Here is a 16,602-nt window from a genome sequence, read left to right as displayed (position 1 = left end):
GTTGTGTAGGTCAGCTTGGAATCATCATGCTTGCAAGGGAAAAAATTAAAACTGACTTCAAAGGACAACTCTGACACGGTCAATTAATAATTAAAACAGTTTTTTTAATGAGCTATGCAATTACCTGTGTGTCCCTGGAGACGATAGTTTATGGTATTATTGCTCGGTGCCCTTTCTTTAGTCATGGCAGATGACATCTGTAATTTAAAGCAGGCTAGACATTAAAGTGACAGAACTTTCATTAACCTTGTCTAAAGTTTGTTAATGACAAATGTCTCATAAAAAAAGCACCAAAACACCAGCTTAGCGAAAAGTGGAGCCTCTCATCCTGCAGCTTTTTGGCTGATACACGTGCATGAGGCCTCCCGATGCCCAGAGGGTACGTGGTGTTGAGGAGACATTTGTTTCCCTTCCCATCTCAAAATCTTCCCGTTTTATTTGGAATACCCGCATCCACGGCGGTCAGGGGGATGTAATCGCGGGAACGTTTTTGGTTCGAGTTCTGTACTCAGGGGGCTGTGAATGAGTTCAAGCATTAAGTGTGACATGTAACTGTGGCTTTGAATTTTGTTTGTGGAATTTATAAACACGATGGCCTGAGCGCAGTTGAGAGACCCCTTAAAAAGCAGGGTGCTGGGAGGGGGCGGCAGGTGCAGACCCCAGGCTCCGTGCTGAGCCCAGCTGCTGATCCTGCTCGGGTTTCTGCGTCTCTTTCCCGGCCGTGGGAGGCATCAGTCTCTGGCCACTCATAGCCCTGGTTTCTCGCAGGGATTTTCTTTCCCCGTGGCATGTGTGGAGCAGAGTTGCCAACGCATCATCTGTCCGAGCCTCTGAATTCACCGGTGGACGACTGGGAAGCTGCCCGCTGAGCTGCTCGTAGCTTGTTTGCTGTGCGGAAGAGCACGTGTGGTTTTATTTTTCTTGGCAGATTCAGCACTTCCGTGGCTTTTGGGGGCCGATGTCTGTGTAGGAAGGTGGGGTGGGATGGGAGAACCGCACAGGTTTGCCTGTGCGCCTGTCGGGTACCCCAGCTGAGAGGGCTGGGTGCTTCCGTAAATGCCTTCTTACAGTACACTGGCAAATCTGACAACCTTAACTCCTCAGATGCAAGTTCTCTGATGCAGTGCTTTCTATTTGAGGCACTGAGAAGTTAATTTAGTTTCCACTGGAGTCTAGATTAAAGACAGAAATTATCTGCTTGAATCATGAGCAACTTTGTAGGAAGGGGATCAGCCACAGGGAAGGCTGGTGGGGAGAGATGCATTAGCAAGGAGATTGCTTTGAAAGGGATAAGTCAGATCTTAACATCTCAGTATTGAATATCGGGCTGCTTGGAAATGGAATTTTTGTAGCAGCATGTCAGTGAAGATACTACAGGAAAAAAAACCAACCCACTTTGTCTGGCGTCCTTGTAGTCTCCAGTGCGGAAGAGGTAGGAAGTGCCTTGTAAAATTATTGATTACCTTCAGATGAACTTCGAAGACTTTATAGCAGCACCCAACAGCCTCAGACTTTGTTAAACTGGATTCATGTTTGCTTCCAGTCCTGTGAGACTTAAAGACCTATTAATATCGACTGCAGCATTTAGGAAGCATCTTTCAGGCGGAACACCTCTACTTCTAATGTATTTCAGGATCACGAGATCTCAGTTTCATCTGCCGGAAAGAAATGTTGTTCCCCTTTTTAAATTAACAATAAGGAATGTAAATGATGTGTAAGGGTAACAACTTGTTTCATGCCTTTGTTTGTTGTGGCAAATTGGATTTAAAAAACTTACTCCTGCAAGAGGGTTTTATTTGCCCCGAAGAAAGGATTTGCTATACTTCCCAGGGCCCTCCGCTGCTAGCGTAAACACCTGTGCATATATGTGTGCATAAATACACATGTATATATATAAGTCTGCTTGTGTATACGGATAAGAAGGCATGTGCAAGATTTGCTTGTTATGTCTCGGCTTTGTCAGAATTGGAGATGTGGGTTGCTTTGGCAGAAGTTGTTGCTGATGCCAGTTCCTCCTGCTGATCTCCTGAATGAAAGTCTCCAGTTAGTCTTTCACTGGCATGAGAGTGATATCGAACCTAATTTGGGAAGCTAACAAAACATCTTGATATTAATGACGTTGTTGTAACAGATGTAGACTCTTTCTATAGTCTCTTCAGTTTTACTGTGAACAGTGGTCTGAGAGAAAAAGCGTATTTCTGGGATGAAGGGCATTCTCTTACGAGGATGCTTACTGTATGGCTTTTCACGAATTCCCCTGTTCTAGTGCAATCTGTGGATACCCAAGGATTGCCATAGAAATGCAAGTTGCTCCTGAAAACCACTACTTCTTAATAAAGACAAGACAAAACAGAATAGATCCTCTGGATTACTGTCATCGAAATGCAGAGGAAAAAGGGCAGCAGGGATGCTGCCAGCAGCATTATTATTAGTGGATTTTGGAGGCAACTTAGATCATGTACAGCCTTGTACGTGTGTCTGGTGATCCCTGAAACACTGTTGAAAGTCTGTGTATGCCGAAGTCGGAACGCCATTCCCCACGTGGGAGGTCTGACCTTCCTCTCTGCGAAGGCAGCGAACCTCTGTGGTTATTAGTCAATTCAACTGGTAATAGAGGTGCTGAAAAGAGACGGGGAATAGCTATTGTGTATGTTTATCTAAGTAAGACATAACGTGTATTCCCTGGGTAAATGTATCGTGTTGCCAAAATTTTGTCTACAAATTGCTAAAACCGGTTATGCAAGCATGCTTGCAAATGCACATGACTCTAGGGAGCGTGCTTTTGTATTAAATATCCCATTAATTTGAACAAAATATTTTAAATAGTTTTATTTACTTCTGAAAGCTCGCTTGCTCTGTAGCAAGTGCCAGATGAGCTCATGTGCCGGCGCTTGTTCTCGCGTGCGATGGATGGGCTTGAGAGGAGCCTGGGCTCGTACTGCAGCTGTAATTCTGCATCCCGTTGCTCTCCTGGAGCAGATACGGAGCCGCGCGGCAGGAGCGCGCCGCGGCAGGCTTGCCAGCACGTTGAATTGCTCGTTTGCTGGCGATGTGCACAAAGGTTGGAGAAGGGCTATCGCTCGCTCGTGGGGGTTACTCAGCCTGTTTGTGTGACCGAATAGCATACGGTACGCAAACAGGCGTGCTCTTAGCTGGGGCACAGTCCCGCAGCGTTCCCTGTTCGTCGGGGCTCTGGGAGTCGCTTGGCTTTGGGTGCGGATGGCAGCTACTGCTGGGCAGTTTTGAAGCTTGAAGCTGCATAAGCTGGAAGATTCATGGGCTGCACGACACTGGCTCCCAACCTCTGGTTTGGAGTGAGGCTGGGTGGGTGCTGTACTGAACTGGAGATGATTTTTTGGTCCCTTGAGTCACCTGGTCACTGCCCTCACTACCTGGGCTGGGATCCAGCGTACCCAGTCCATTCCTGACAGGCCGTCATAAGCTTCTCTTAAAACAGCCGCAACTGCCTTAAACGACATATTTCGGTGTTTAACTTCTTTATATTCACATAAACCTTCCAGGCTGTGGTTTAACCTGTTGCAGCTTGCCAGGTCCGTAATGGGCAGAACAGTGTATTTTCTTTTCCTTTGCAGCTGCCTCTTGCAGCTTTGAAGAGCGTTATCTTCTCCGTGTCTTCTCCAGAGCAAGCAAGCTCGGTTTGCTTAGTCTTTCTGCGCAGGTGGCGTCGTTTCAGAGAGCACACTGCTGGAGCGAGCTGAGCCAAGGCACCGATCCAGCTGAGGGGAGATGCTTGGTTGTGACAGCTCTCGAGGTTTTCAGCCCGCGATGCCGATTCCCTGTACAGTCCCTCCAGCACATTTACCGCGGCATGGGCAGGAGGGGGGGGGGCACCATTTCTCACTGGTTCAGCAGATCCCCTGACCTGTGGGTAAAGTCGAAATGGCTGTTCCAGGACCCCTTGGTTAATGATGATGGCTTAATATGAGGGGTGAAGAAGTAGCTGCTATGGCTCGGCTTTGCTTTCCAGGGTGGTGGGTTGCTTGCTGGGTACCTCCTTTTAATCGCAGCTGGCTGTTGCATGCTTTTATTGCAGACGGTTCAGCTTTTGCTGATCTTGAAGGTGGCTAAAATAGGAACAAGTTTGGTTTTAAAGATAACAAAATAACAGGTGCATAGCTAACTTATGATTACTGCTGTGTTTCTTGGTGGTTTATAACCACAAAAATATTAAATGCCGTGCAGTTCGAGACTTACGATGTTGGGGGGAAGCAAGGTTAAATAGCATCTCACACCTTCCACTTCACATCTCATTATTCATTGCTAATAGAAGCCTAGACCATCTGTCTCTGCAGAGAACATTTGGATGTGACAGGCATAGTAGATATTACAAAACTTTCTCTTGGAGATGTTTATTTCTGGCGCATTCTGCTGTCGGTGTCCCTGCGCCTCCTGCAGCTCCCTGGCTCTTGGGGACAAATAAACCATAGGCTCGGCTGCCACTGCAGTGAGCTAGCTGGGCTGCCGTGGCTTCGCTGGAGGCTCTCGGGGCTATCAAGGGCTGTGAACGTTCCTTTCCTCTTAGATTTTGTTGCCTTGTAAATGGCCTCCCAGAAAGCCCTGGGAGTTTTTGCCATGTATTAGAAATATGTGCCAGGCCAGGAACCGTGTATTTCATCGGTGTCCAGCAGGCAGTGCGGCTTTGCCGCGTGAAGGAGTTTCATCCATCGGTGCTGGGCGTCCGCCTGAGGCTTCGGGATAGGAGGCAGAACATCCTAGCAAGGCTGCAGTCATGTCACAATCGTTAACTTCCATTAAGAACTTGCTGCAGTTCCCGCTCCTGTGCTGGCCCCCGCCTTTCCGTTTGTTGGGACCGTGTTGCCTGGATGCTTGTGTCGGCTGAGGAGATGGGGCAGAGGGTGCTTTCCTCTGCTGTGTAGCACATGCAGCCCCCCTGAGAATGCCGCATTTTTGTTTTCCTACACTTTTGCTGTTGGAATACGTAGAATATCAAATACCCACATTCCCTGGAGGGAAAGAACCACTCTGATTTTTTTAAATTTTTTTTTATTCTTTTATGTTTTATTTCTGCAGTGGAGAGGAAAAATATCTGCTTGTTTCCATCAGTTAAATTGATGCTTTTAAAAGATTTAACAAATATCTTTTTTCCATAGTTTATCATGATTGCAAATTTAAGCAATCATCAGAAAACAAAACACAAAGGGCTGCACAGAGTAACAAACCAACAACCCCTTTTGTATCGGAAGCGAACCCGCCGAGTACAAATGGTGAGCAGGGGGGGGCCGGCCGCACGCGCAGCACGATGGGGTGCGCAGGTGGGTACCAGCGCCGTGCAGTGCAGCCTCTGGCCCAACGTGCCCCTGCTGCCGTAACGCCCGCGGAGCAGCGGGCAGACCTGAGCTTCACCCCCTGCATCCACGGCGATGTGTGCTGTGTATCGCGACGTGAGCAGCTGTCACAGAGGACAGGGATCAATTTAAATGCTGAATAATTTAAGGCAAGAGTGCAGCGGGCTAGATGCTAAGGCAGGCTACTGAAGTAGGAGATGGATTCCTGCAGAATCCCTTTTTCTCTACTTTTTGAAGGTGTTTTAGGGAGACGGTCTTCTTCCTAAGGGGATTGAGGTCATCGCTCCTTCCTTTTTAAGTCCTGGTGAATTGCCTCTCGGACACTTTATCTTATGAATGACATGGTGTTCAGTCAAGGGGTTCTGCTGACGGCATGAACCACACGAGCATGGTTCTGTTTGTGAACATCAGCAGAATCTGAGATTGAAATACCACCGTGGCGTTTATGATTTAGTCATGGAATGTAAAGGATTTTCAACAGTAAATGCATCGGGTTTTGAAGTATTTTTATCCTCTGCAGAGTTTTGACTTAGATGGCAATGGGATATCAGTATTCATTTTATAGAATTTTCCCCAGAAGATATTTTTCCTAATTTTGCCAGTCTGATGTTGTTTGCATTCAGTTTTTCTGTTAGCAATAACTCTAGAAGCGATCCTAGCAGAGTTTGCAGAAATTGCGTTGTCTGTGCTTTGCTCTTCCATTATTTATTGGTTGACACTATAATGTGATTATTTTTCCTGTGTCCCTGGTAAAGATACAGCTTTGAAAGATACCGTCCCAAGATGCAAAATCTGCACTTTTCATCTACCGATGAATTTGCAGGAGAAACAACTGTTTTTATTGTAGGTAGCTGATTTGAAAATTATTCCTTTGGAAGCTGAAGATTAAGGAGTGTTGAGTATTTTTTTTATATATTTATGAAAGGTAGGTCTCAGATCTGTGATGAAATAGTAGTGATGTTTCCTTTGGGGTAATATATGCAATCGACACAGTTTCTTTTATAAAAAGGGAGAGGTTAGGGAGGGAAGGGAGAGCCCATCTAACCCGATGCTGAAAATAAAACCTTTTGAGCTCTTGCAAGAAGAGTGGCTGGAAGTTTTCTGCCTCCTGAGATGTACTAGGTGCGGGCATAATCTGGATGCTTTTCAGACCCCTTAATGATACAAGCCTTCCGCTGAGGTTGAGGGCAGTGGGGCTGCGGCTCATGGAGGGGGACCTCCCCATCAGGGTGGCTCCTCTTGGTCTTTTTCCCTTGGACTTTGGCGAAACGGGAGAGGAGCCTGTGTTGGGTTCCAGCTTCTCAAACAACGGTTTTGTCAGCATAGGGATCTTTCCCAGGTGAGTGTTTCTTCATAAACCTAGTGCTGCTGTTTTGCCGGCCGGGTTCTGGGTGGGAGTGGGCTGGGATGAGTAGTTTCTCTTGGCATTGCTTCCCACAGCGGGGAAGGCAGGGTGTCCGTGTGGGCAGCAGGAGGATGCCCCGTCTGCTTGGGAAGGGGTCGCTTCTGAGGAGAGTAATGAGGTGGATTGTTGGATCGGGTGAAGGTCCAGAGTAGGCTTCCAGGTGGGACTTGAAAGTCTGGAGTGATTTAATGTGGTTACACTCACTGAAGGAGGTAGGGGAGGGAAGTTTTAACAGGACAAGAAACAAGTTACTTAACTTGCCATCTGCAATGAATCTCTATTGGCAGTACATGCCTTTGAGCAGTATATTTGGCCACTGAGCTGGAAAATTGTTATCATTTGTGGAAAGGCTATTTTTAGTCAGTAACATCTGTGGAACACCATTTCCTCAAACTTTCACTATCTTTTGACAAGTCAGCCAGATGTGACTCACTTGAGCATATTGGATGGAAAGGAAAAAACAAAGTGTTGTGTTTATCAGAAATGCAAACATGACCTTTTTCGGATGAAGGCAGCCTTTATTCCCATCCCATGGAAGAGGCAATAAGAAAAGATTGATTTTCATCACCAGTATTAAATATCTTTACCATTCAGTATTTTGGTATAACGCTTTGGTGGAAGTCATCTTTGACAGAGCTCTGCAAAAATCCTGTTTTCTTTCTCCTAATTCAGAAGCCGAAAGGGAAGGTGGCTGCCGGCTACCCTCCTGTTCTTACCCCTTGTGTCACCTTCTGTAACCAGGCTGGCTTGAGCCGTGGTGTTGGCTCTGCCGTGGGAAGCCATTCTCACCTCGGCAATAGGTTGTGCCTTTTCCGCAGCATCCAGCCTTGGGGGCAGACCCCCATGCTTAAATCGGGTGTAGGCTTTGGTTTTCTACCTGTGTTGTGGATGACTTGCTACGGAGAGTCTCCTCTCCTAGCAATAGAATGGGTTTGGAGGCTATTGGCATTTTATGAATGACGAACGCATCTTTGCTGAAGCTGTTGGGTGTCTCCAGTTTGGAGGTTGTCGCAGTTTCAGTCATCATTTCATGTCATTGTTTGGTGAAGTCGGTGCTTGGCTGGGAAGCTGCAGCTCTTCAGCTCTGCACCCTCTTGCAGCACAGACACCCGTGTCGCCGTGCGGCGTGTTGGAGAGCCCTGCTGCCGAGGTGGCTTGCACCTTGAGGGGCTGCCAGGTAGGAGTGGGACCTCGACTGGAGGTCTGCAGAACAGGTCTGGCTTGAAATCGGTTGCCAGTAGCTATAATCATAAGCGGATTTGCTTGAGTAACTTTTAAGATTCAATAGCATTGAGTTAATTTACAGTAATATATTAATCACTGGCTTCCCGCCCTCGTACCAGTGCCCACAGAGGAGAAGGGACCCTTTGAGAGCTCTTGAGAGCGTTTGGTGCAGTTCCTGTAGTCCCAGTATCCCTGTGAACCATTGCAGTGGAGTAACCATAGTAGATTACATGAACTAAATGGTGCATTTTACTGCATGGAAGAACTTGCTGAATTAAGGGCATCTTATCCTCTAACACAGCTTAGTCAAAGCAAATAAGCCACAAGAAAATATTACCTGCCAGGCTTCAGCTGGGTGTTAGAACAGGAGTCAGACCTTGACATTTGATGTCTCTGAAACAGGTTTTGGCTTAAATTCATTTGTTTACTACTGCAGTCAGGAGCAGATTTGTTAGACAGGGCTAATTATATGTGCATGTTCCAAAATCATTTGGAAACTGTAACATTTGTTGCTTTTCAGATGCTTTAAAATATGCAAATATTTCACGCAATGAAGAGAACTGATTTTTGCAAGAGCCCACAAATGGCGTTAAAGCCAGACGTGATTTCGGAGGTGGCCCAAAGCAAATCCGTTGGGCCCTCTGAGAAGGGAGGGCGGGAGGACTGGATTGGGAGGCTTCCCTGTCTGCACCGTCTGCTGCAAATGCACGTAATGCCAGATGAAAACCGAGCAGGTGGAGCATTTGTTTATTCTCCTCGGTAGGAGTTTGTTAAACAAGTAATGGGAAGATTACCAAGAAATATTTCCAATTACAGATTAATTGATGCACGGTGGTTATTGCTCGGGGTGGTCTGGCCGCTCTGCGGTCCCGTGCATCAGCTGCAAGGGTTTGCATCCATGCAGGGAGCCGAGGTCGGTACCACCGCTAGTGCCTATGAGCACTCGCCTCTCAAATCGGAATTCTTCAAATCACAGTATTTTAAATCTTGGTGGGCTCCTAATTACTAAGCGTTTAGCTCGTGCCGCTTGACATCAGGGGTTGAGCGGAGCCGCAGGTAGCCTTTCCAGCAGGTGGGAGCACCCAGCTGAGCTTCCCCTTCTCCTGCCTCTCATGTGGGTTACGGGAAACCTGCCTGGTTTGTAGCTGCAGGTCCAGCCTCCCCAGACCACACCACTAGAAGAGACTGGTTTTGCGGCACGGGTGCTGGGATCCACAAGCGTTGCCTTCAGGGCAAAAGGCATGGCAGGAGAAAACTTCCTGAAGAGCTGCTGGTGCAGCTGGCCTTGCATATTGTAAGTCTGGATAATTTTTTTAAAAGCCTACTCATTTTATTTGTTTCTTTGCTGGAAACCACGTCTATCTGCCAACCTTTCCGAAATGTCATGATGTAATTATTTTAACAGGCAGTCTGTGCTCCTTTATTTGGGGGATATTAACCTTTCTAAACAAAAGAAACGTTAATATACATTGGAGACGCAGCTAATGGGATTTCATTTTTCTTATTAGAACAGACTTGAGTTCGCTTTTTAAATTATTGTAAAAGAATTCAGCAAGTCAAGTAATTGCCTTCAGCTAATCCATGATAGCAATTTTGAACGTGAATATCCAGATCATTCTGTGCGGATTGGAAAAAGTAATGTGATTTTCTTGTTTTTTATTTGCTTTGGCTAAACAGTGTTGAAGGATGATATAAATTCATTGAATTCGAAACAAAGGAAATGCTAATTATTAATGCACAAATTTCTGATATTCTATAAAATGCACTGTTTAATTTGCAAAGCCTGTTGTGGCCTATTTATATTTCATTGCATATTGATTCAGAGTTCGTATTTGTGTTAGGTTCAGTATCTTTCCCCAATAGCCTTGAAATTCCAGCTGGTTTGGTGGGCTCTTCCCTGGCTTTTGCCTCTGCTGGGGGGATGCTCGGCAAGAACAGGTGGATGGCTCTTAGGTTCAGAGGATGAGACATAATTTTTTTCCCGTTCCTCAGACGCCACGAGCCAGCCTCTGGGGAGCTATGTGTTGCCTCCAGGACGGGGGAACAGAAGCCCTGGCAGGGCGCACGGGGCTCGTAGGCTCGGCAGGTCTGGCTGTATTTGTATGCGTTCGGGTAATAATTTATAGAGCTTGGCTCAAGCTGACTGTATTAATTAAAAGTTTATATATGTGCAATCTATACTTAAAGCTGTTTGCTGCTTACCAAACAGCCATTTGGCTTGCAGTGTTATTTTCGGTGCAAACACTATTGCTTTTATGAGCTGATGCTGCATTTAAAGTCATTCTTGTTTCCCCACAGTGCCTTGCGGTTGGAATGCATCGAGATAAATATCCCAGCCTCTAAAGGATTTATCTTTCAATCTTGATTTTAAATGAATATTTCCAAGCGCTCTAATCGCCTTGTTTTATCTGCAGTGAACCTAGAGTATTTTGCAGTGCTGTAACTGCTTCAGCACCTCCGTTGATGTTATAAAGGACCAATGCTTACAGTTAACAAATACATAATAGAATTCAATATAACCCCTTGATGCATAAAGGAGGATAAGTGGAAAGCAAAGTTGATTGCATGTCTGGAAGAATATTTGCGCCTGATTTATGTTCTAATTTTAGTATTGGGTTTTCTTCGCGATAGCAAAATGTCACATTAGCATGGCCCTTTTCATCTAATGCACTGAAAACAAATACCGGTGCTGAGACCGTAGTTCGGGCTTTCCTGAACTTTGCAATCTGATGACTTTTTTTACAACAGTCTTGGTTAAAGCTATCTTTCTTTATACTATTTTTTTTTTTTCCAAAGAAATACTTGGGTAGTAGTTTCCTTCCTCCTTCCTCCCCAGCCTCAGGAATGCCCATGAGTAGCTGCTCAGGGAGACCTGTCTGTGAGAGTTACTCCTGGCATTACAACACTGGGGTGCTCAGGAGAGGCTGAAGTAAAACAGCCTCCAAAGCTTGACGACTTCTGCGCTGTCAGATGCATGGCGCTGCTGAAATACGCAGGCAGGGGTATTTCTTCTCGGCGCTTGGTCTTTTTGCTGTAGATCAAACCGAACCATTAAAGTCAGCGCTGCGGGCTGCTCGGTGCCCTGACCTGTGGTTTTTAACACCGGGGCTGGCCCAGAAGTTTGGCCGCTGTGGCTGCCCCTGTGAGAGCTGCCGAGGGTGAGCTCCGAGATCCAGTTCCTGCAGCGCTGGAGACCGCTCCTGAAATACCGGGATTGGTAATTCCTCTTGTGTCTGTAGGAAGAAAATGAGTATTGAATGTGATGAGTGAATCATAGAATCATTTAGGTTGGAAAAGACCTTTGTGATCGAGCCCAGCCGTTAACGCCGCGCTGCTGAGCCCACCACTAGCCCGTGTCCCCACACACCGCATCTGCGCATTTATTTTAAACGCCCCCAGGGGTGGTGACTCCCACCTCCCTGGGCAATGTAAATGGCAGGTTTTGCCTATCTGCAGTCCTTATTGACCAACTTGTAAACTTAGTAGAAGCCTCTCTCTTTGGGCAACTTTGTAGCAGCTGGTATTGTTTATCCCCCCCCCCCCCCCCCCCCCCAGGAAAAAAAGTGCTGGTGTTCATGTCTGCAGTGAAGCTTGTTAAGGCTGTGGGATCCATTTCACTCTTACCAGTGCCTTTCTCTAGTTATATGCCACAGATGACTCACGAGCCTGTTTCAGTTCCTGGTAGTTCTGTGTGTGCTTTGCCAAATCCCCCCAGATTTCTTTTTGAGACAATGCGCGGTGGTGAACCACGACTTAAAGCCTGTCCACAGATTTTATGTGGGATTTCTGGGTTTCCATCAGGCGGTGGTATGAAACATGCTGCGCAGAAAATAGTAGCCATATGTAGCTACTCTTGTCAAAAAGTTGGGAGAAGCCGTGGAGCGAAGCTTTCTGAAGACTCATTGGAGTTGACTTGGATCTGCAGTGCTGATGTGCTGGAAGCCAGTTACAGGGGCTTGGCTGCCCCGTGGCGTGCGGCTGGGGGAGCTGGTCCTGGGGTCACTGGGGAGCTGGTCCTGGGGTCACCGGCTGCCTTTGGGCTGTGCTGGGAGGTCACGAAACCGACTGCTGCCGGACATGTAATTCTCTTGGTTAAGGCATCGGGAGGATTTTACAGAGGAAGAAATTGCTGGTGATACAGGGGGCACGCGGGGGGGCTGTGGGCTGCTGAGGCCCTGCCGAGGCACACCCTGAGCGGCGAGCAGAGCGATTTATTATGCAAATTTGCAGTTTAGAGTTGCATCGCACTCGCTTGGGATGATGCTGTTGAAAGTTGTGCTGCTTTTGTAGATAAACACGAAGACATCCGCTTTTCAACTTCACATTCTTTAACCTTGTTTTGTTCCTTGCTGAGTGCTGGCACTTTCAAGGCAGATGAAAATCAGACTAAATTTAGCAGGGAGCGAAGCCCCCTATTCCTCCTCCCCCCATGCTACCCATTCCAGGCGTAGCGTCTGTATCCTTTCCATTAGTTTTGCCCTTGGTTTCTGCTTCAGATGCGAAGTTTTGCAAAGCGATGCTGACAAGAAGCCTAATTTTTTTTTTTTTTTTTGATTAGGTGAGCCCTTAGCACAAGTGCAGCGCAGCTGCCTGACCGGCGACCTAGTGCCAGCCTGGGAAGCCACGGTGCGTCCAGCTCCACACCGAGGGCTCGCTGTGGCACGGCCGAGGAGGCAGCAGAGCGCCCGGTGGGAGGGTTACGGCTATGGTCTGCTTTAGGTGCTCATCTATGGGTTAACAATGTCTCGGTGTTTGTTAGTGGGGAAGGGTGCCAGATGTGGAGGGGACTTGAGGTTGTTTTCAGTCCTTTCCAGATGTGCATCTGCAGAGAAACTGCTTCTTCTCCTCAGGATGCACCCCAGTCTCCACTCCTCTGTCGTCCTACTTAAGACCCCCAGTGTGTTTGGACATGAGGGGCTTTTTCTGGGACAGGGCGCAGCTGCTGACCTCGGGAGCTTTCCTAACTAGTAACCACAAGCACCCAGTGCTTCGTCACAGGACGGGCAGACTGTGTGCGTGCTGGTCCTCACTGCTCCTCCGAGAACCTCCTCGGGTGGTTTCCAGCCAACCCAGTCCATGGCTGGCTGGCTGGTTGAGCAGAGATCAGTTATTTTGCTGTGCTGTGATGGCTTTTCAAACTTGAGCCCTCACTGGAAGGAATCTTTTAAGGTAGTTGAGCCTCAAGATCAGATTTAAACTCTTATACTTGCATTTGAATAAGCAAATTAATTGACCTTTGATGGTTCCAAGCTCTGCTCCAAATAAAGAGATCACGGCTGCTTCCACCGCCCCTGGAAATGGGCGGATAAATGGATGGGGTGTGCGGAGCGGGATGCCCAAACCTACCCCTTGTACCACTGTAAAGGGAAACTCAAGCATCTTGAGATGATGCGCATGTCTTTGGCCATCTCGTTCTGTCCCAGGGAGGATTGTGAAGGATTTTGTGCAGCTGGTCCTTTCCAAAAGAGACCCTGCTGAACTGTCCCTGCAGCTGACCGGCACGGTGGGGCCAGTGAAGAGCCAGCGTCTGCTCATCGGCCCTCCTGTCTCTCTGCTGTGACTTGATTGTTCATTGTTCTCCAGCCTTTCATCTCGCACCAGTTGGTTTGCATTTCTAATAAGGAGAAATTGGTGACATCTCAGGATTAAATAACCCCCATCGGTTGTGAAATTAAGCCCTCTTGAGTGTTAAAATGCTGCTTCGATGGCAAGTGTGCGTTTCTATTATTAGGCTTAAATATGCAGCTGAAAAATGAGACTGCTGTCCTGTTATCTCCTTCTGTAGCCACTTGAACTTGCACGCATCTGTCTTGGAATAAAATGCACCTGTGTAAATACCGTAACTTTTATGTGCGGTGCAAAGCGAAGGCGAGGCCAGCCCTGAGCTGCCGTCGAGGCTGGCACGGAGCCATTCCCCTGCGAAGTGGGACGTGCCGGCTGCCAGCCGGTTCCTTGGACGAGCCAGAAATGCTCCCAGTGGCCGCTGGAACAGACGGGAGAGCCCGAGGGGCGGCGGGCTGTGTCTGCAGGGTGCAGGGGGCGAGTTCCTCTGCCATCCGGGGAAACGCTGCCTGGCTGCTGAAAGCCTGGCTGAAAAGTTTTCAGGTGTCAGGGCTGAGAGATGCGCTGGGCATTTTCTTGTTGAATAATGGCAATTTCAGTGGGCCATTAAGCTTTTTGCTTTTTTTTTTATTAAAAAAACCCAACTACCTGTGCTCCTTGCTTTTGAAACAAAAGGGGGAATACATGTAGTATTTCGAATTAGGATTGAAACTCTTGATTTCCCCGAGCCAGATCTCGTTGCCTTTTTACTTACTATTCAGAAGAAAATTACGGCTTCTCTGAATTCTCTTACACAACTGATATGTTTTGTAGCTACTGCACTGATAACATTCTTGAGCAAAACATAGCCGTGGCTCTCCAGCATGATGAATGGCACTGTTTTTTAGGTTCTCTATTAACTTTGTTCCCAAGTAATCAAATTAAAGTGATCTTCTATTATAGCATGGTAGAACCTGCACATACAGCTGTTTTTTATGGTAGCCGTAGTTCTTAAGGTAAGTTATTTCAATTGTTACTTATCTTTGGAATGACGGTAACGACAAATGGCTGGTGTAATTTCTTTCCTTAGTGGATGGCTATAAAGTGAAGATATTACATGGGCTTCCCACCGAATTCATAAATTTTTAGATTGGGAACACAGAGTTAGGTATTGAAACATTTAACCTGACAAGAAGACGGAGAATTTGTTTCTGATGTTGTTGGTGCTGTAAAGTGAAACTCGGCTGACAAACTTTGTCAGCGGCTTTTTGTTGCTGTGGGCTTAGATAGGAGGAGCAAATCATCCAAGAGCTAAAGATTGCCCTTTTTTTTTTTTTTTATTGCCTTTCCTTTTTTTTTATTGCCGTGTGAGCTCGCTGCGGATGAAGCTGCAGGATCTGGTGGGTGCAGTGGAGAGGGTCGATCCCCCAGCATGGCCCCGGCGGGGCGGATGGGCTGGTGGAGCAGGGAGCCGCGGGGATGGATGGATGGTCCCCACGCTGGGCATCGCGCTGTGCCCACCTTGAGGCGTCGGCTTTGGTAGCACTCGCAAAGCGGCTCTGGGGCAAGGTGTGCGCTGGCGCAGGCGGGCCGTGGGGATGCCTGGTTAGATAAAGCAAATAGCAGAATGTTATTTGAGTATCTTTTCAAGCAATATCTTTTTTAGCCACGTGTCTGCTAAGGATAATGGTGTTTGGTTTAAAGCACAAGCCACACAAAGAGCTGAGCCTTCCTTGGCTGATCCAGATAGAAGCAGCAGAGAGGACATTCAGAAACAGAAATGAGTCGGTGTAGAGCAATGCCTTAAGTGTTGCCAGCTGTGGTGGTGGGAATAACCCCCTTCCCTGAATCCTGGCTGGCTCCATGCTCCCCAGGCTGGCTCCTTTCCTCTTTTGCCAAGGTTCTAGTGGATGTGGTCAGCGCAGAGGTGAGGGTACCGGTCCAGCTTCTTCCCATGGTATCACTGTTTGTATTCTTCCGGCTTGATTTAAGCCAGGCAACACCGGTGTGAGGTCCGTGGGGTTTGCTGATGTGTGCTTTTTTTCTGCATGAAATGAAGTGTTATTTAGCACAATGTTAATTGGGTATTGCCCTTCAAAGTACATGGTATGATCCTTTCAGTTGGCGAAATGGAGTGACTCTGTTGAAATGCAGAACTGACACTCGTAGCTCCCCGACTACAGTGCTTATACTTTTGTTTGTAAGAGGGAAGGGAAATTTGGCTTTGGATTTTGCCAGCTATAAAGAAAATATTTTGATAGGAGCTCGTGAGTCATCGGAGATAAAAGGGAGGAAGCCTGAGCACCAGAGCTGCACGCGGTTTCCTGAGTAGTGGAGGGAGAAGCTGAATCTGAAATACGGCGTGACGGGGCCGAGGTCTGAGGGGCGGCTCAGCCAGTGCTGTGATGCCGGTACCCCCAGGCCTGGGCAGGCGAGGTGCCTGCGGGGGTCCCCTGTGCTGTTCCCAACAAGTGGGGCTGCAGCATCTGCAGGGGGCTGCCATCATGCTGTCTGGATCGATCCTGAGCATCCCTCAGCTGTAATCCAGCACAGACTCCCTTCCTGTGCAAAGACATGATAAACGCGTGGGCTCTGTAACGGATGAGTGCCCTCCCTGCGGTCCCCTCCTCTGTCTGTGCAGGCGTCACATTCAGAAAACACATAAAACGTAAGTTCTTCCATCATAAGTGATGCTTCCCAAGTGATGGCATATCTAAACTCAAGTAAAACTTGGTGGGTTTATCCCATAATACTCCACATTGGCTAGAGACTGGATCTTATTACAAAGACTGGCACGCAGGTTGGCATAATACTAAATCAGAATTTATGATACCTGGAGGAAAGAGCCCGCGAGGTGCTGTGGAGATTGGCGCTCAACTCGCCAATAAAGGCTCTGTAAATAAAGAGGGGAGTGGGGGGGGCAGCTCGTTAGTCCTCTGTGAGGTGTTGGGGGGGTGCTGTGTGTGCGGGAGGGAGCAGAATGACGCAGCGTACCAGAACTGCTTAACAACCAGAAAGGAAATTACATTACCTGGAAATATTGTAATAGCTCCAGCCAGGGAATACTGACCGACCCTTTTTCCAAGGGAGACTGGGAGGGGGATC

At 47.5% G+C, this 16,602-nt stretch overlaps 1 protein-coding gene across 11 annotated transcripts in view; it reads left to right on the top strand.

Annotated features, from left to right (window-relative positions):
* CADM1 (cell adhesion molecule 1) overlaps positions 1-16,602 on the top strand; it is a 167,693-nt gene that overhangs the window by 57,428 nt on the left and 93,663 nt on the right. The gene's annotated exons all lie outside the window — the stretch shown is intronic.

The sequence above is a fragment of the Falco naumanni genome, chromosome 16, assembly GCF_017639655.2.
Source record: "Falco naumanni isolate bFalNau1 chromosome 16, bFalNau1.pat, whole genome shotgun sequence".
NCBI classification, from domain to species: domain Eukaryota; kingdom Metazoa; phylum Chordata; class Aves; order Falconiformes; family Falconidae; genus Falco; species Falco naumanni.
The sequence above is the reverse complement of the archived record's forward strand: the minus strand, read 5'-3'. Positions and strand labels throughout refer to the sequence as shown.